The 2,800-nt window shown below is 52.0% G+C and overlaps 1 long non-coding RNA gene across 1 annotated transcript; it reads right to left on the reverse strand.

The window, feature by feature from the left end:
• Positions 1-1,018: 1,018 nt before the first annotated feature.
• LOC127477836 (uncharacterized) lies at positions 1,019-1,726 on the reverse strand. The gene is made up of 2 exons (XR_007907039.1): positions 1,624-1,726; positions 1,019-1,510 (listed from the first exon to the last, which is right to left on the reverse strand). It is a non-coding gene; the product is annotated as an uncharacterized LOC127477836 (long non-coding RNA).
• Between the last annotated feature and the right edge of the window lie 1,074 nt (positions 1,727-2,800).

Genomic DNA, 2,800 nt, shown 5'->3' on the forward strand with positions numbered 1-2,800 from the left:
CAGCATCGCATCCCCCGGCACTCTCTGCAGCACCCACGGCTCCCACACCCTGCACCCCCTCCAGGACCCTGCACCCATGGGACCCATGGCACCCCAGAAACAGCACCCTCACACCAAAGGCCCCCGGGTTCTCCCCAACACAGCCTGTGCTGCCCACTCCACGTGTCCCCTGAGTGGGGGACATGGGCCCGTGCCCGCTGCCAGCAGCAGGAATCCGGGCAGGGCAAGGATCCCTCGCAGGGCTTTGGGCTCTTCCACGGCCCAGGGCAATGCCATGGGGATGGGAAACAAAGCCCAGAGTGCTTGGAGCTTCAAAGCCTTAAACATCAGCCCCTCCAGCTCCAAAACCTTCTCCCCTGCCTCCAAAACCTCCTCTCCCCTTCACATCCTGCCTCCAGCCATTCCCAAGGCTGCCATGGCCTTCGGGGCATCCCTTGGCATTTGGCCTCCCTGGGGCCTGATCCCGGCTCTCACCCCACCAGTCCCTTTGGCTGCAGCAGGAAGGGCAGCAGGAGCTTTCCTGCCTGCTTTGGGGCAGCTCTGCAGGGGCTGCTCATGTCAGACCCCCCTGTGTGCTGGGGACAGCTTTGCTCTTGGGGACACCGCTCTGCCCCAGCCCAGCAACACCAGCAGTGCCCAGGGCCGCCACCTTCCCAAGGGGGACCCCTCTGGGCACAGGGACCCCCAGCCCGGGGGGGTCGTGCCAGCACCCCCAGACAATGGAGTTACACAAGGACAATAAAACAACAACACAGCAAACATCGATACAGAATGGATATACAGTAAAAAGTCTTTATATAAACAAGAATCTTCTTAGTAAAACCAAAAATCTTCTTTATAAAACCGGTAGTGTTCTTTATAAAAACTCTTTTCTCTATAGAAAAAACAATTTTCTTAATAAAAATAAGTCTTCTATCTTCTTAAAAAACAACTATCCTCTTAATAAAAACAGCTGTCTTCTAAAAAAAACTATCTTCTTAACAAAACACTATCTTAAAAAGAAACCTTATCTTCTTAAAAAAAACTACCTTCTTAATAAAAAACTATCTTCTTATTTAAAAATCTATCTTCTTAATCTATCTTCTCTATACAAAAAACAATCTTCTTAAAAATCAACAATAGAAAACATATTTACAGAAAAACATGAAAAACATATATACAGGTGGCCGATTGCATGGCCGGCAGGTCCGTCAGTCCTGCAAGAAAAGCAAGGGCACGGTCAGTGCAGTCGGGCCCTGCTGGGTGTTCCCTGTGCCCCCAGCCTGGCACACCCAGCAGGTGACCCCGGGGCAGGGCATGGCCAGTACGTGCCTGTTCTGCTACTGGGGGACTGTCCTCATCCCAGCACCATGTCCTCCACCTTGTCCTCTTCATCCACTTCCATGTCTTCTACTTCATCTTCCTTCATATCCACTTCCATCTCATCATCATCTTCCACATCCACCTCCATACTCTCCTCAGTATCCATCTCCATGTCAACTTCCATCTTTTCCTCGGTATCTCCGGCAGTCTGTGTAAGGGAGCACAACCTCAGAGAGGGGTCTCTGTCCCACACCAGCCCCACCGAGTTCCAGCCCACCCAGGCAGCTGGTGGGTGCCCACCTCCATGGAATGGCACCGTACCTTGACTGGGACAAGACTGCACATCCTGCTGGGATGGATGCTCAGCTGCAGAGAGCAGGGAGAGTCCAGGAATGATGGGTCTTTCGGGGATCACCTGTCGAGGGCGCGCCGGGAGCTGCTCAGGGCTCGCTGTCAGCAGGGGAATGGCTGCGTTGTGCTCGTCGCCGGGCCCTGGCAGTTCCACATGGAACATGGGCACAGCTCTGGCAGCTCTGATGTCACAGGAGTTGTGGGACCACTACACAGTGGGGATGGGGATCATGGAATGATGGAATCCTTGAGTGGTTTGCCTTGGAAGGGAACCTAAAAATCTTTTTTCAACCTGACCAAGTTGCTCAGGGCCCCATCCAAGTGGTCCTTGAATGTTGCCAGGGATGGGGCAGCCACAGCCTCTCTGCACAGCCCCTGCCAGGGCCTCACCACCCTCACAAGAAACAATATTTTCCTAACATCAAATCTGACCCTCCCCTCTGTCACTTTGAGCCCATTCCCCCTTGTCCTGTCACTACAGTTGCTGACCAAGAGTCACCCTCCGGCTTCCTTGGAGGCCCCTTCCCACACGGGAAGGTTTCTCCCAGGTCTCCACAAAACCTTCTCTTCTCCAGGCTGAAGAGCCCCAACTTTGCCAGCCTGTCTGCAGAGGGGAGGTGCTCGAGTGCCCTGAGCCCCTTGGTGGCCTGGTGTGGCCTTGCTGCAGCAGTTCCTGGCCTTGTTGTGTCGGGGACCCCAGAGCTGGAGGCCGCACTGCAGCTGGGGTCTGCTGAGAGCGCAGCAGAGCGGCAGAACCCCCCCTGCCCTGCTGCCCCCAGGGCTGGGGATGAGCCCAGGACACGGGACCGGGGGGTCTGGGCTGAGAGGGCACATTCTAAGGGCCCATGGAACAACAGTCTTTAACGTGTATTTACAGAAGGACAATAAAACGACAACAGATAAGACACGTCTCCAGAATTTATTGACATTTTCAGAGTTTTCTTAATAAAATCACTGCTCTTCTTTTTAGAAACAACAGTCTTCTTGATGAGAACAGTCTTAATATCAACAACCATCTTCTTATTAAAAACAGTTGTCTTCTTAATAAAAATATCTTCTTAATAAAAACAACTATCTTCTAAATAAAACAACTATCTTCTTAAGAAAAAACTATCTTCTTATAAAGGAAACCTATCTTCTTAAAAAA

The sequence above is a fragment of the Manacus candei genome, unplaced genomic scaffold, assembly GCF_025592945.1.
Source record: "Manacus candei isolate 608988 ecotype Guabito, Panama unplaced genomic scaffold, ASM2559294v1 h1tg000057l, whole genome shotgun sequence".
In the NCBI taxonomy this organism is placed as follows: domain Eukaryota; kingdom Metazoa; phylum Chordata; class Aves; order Passeriformes; family Pipridae; genus Manacus; species Manacus candei.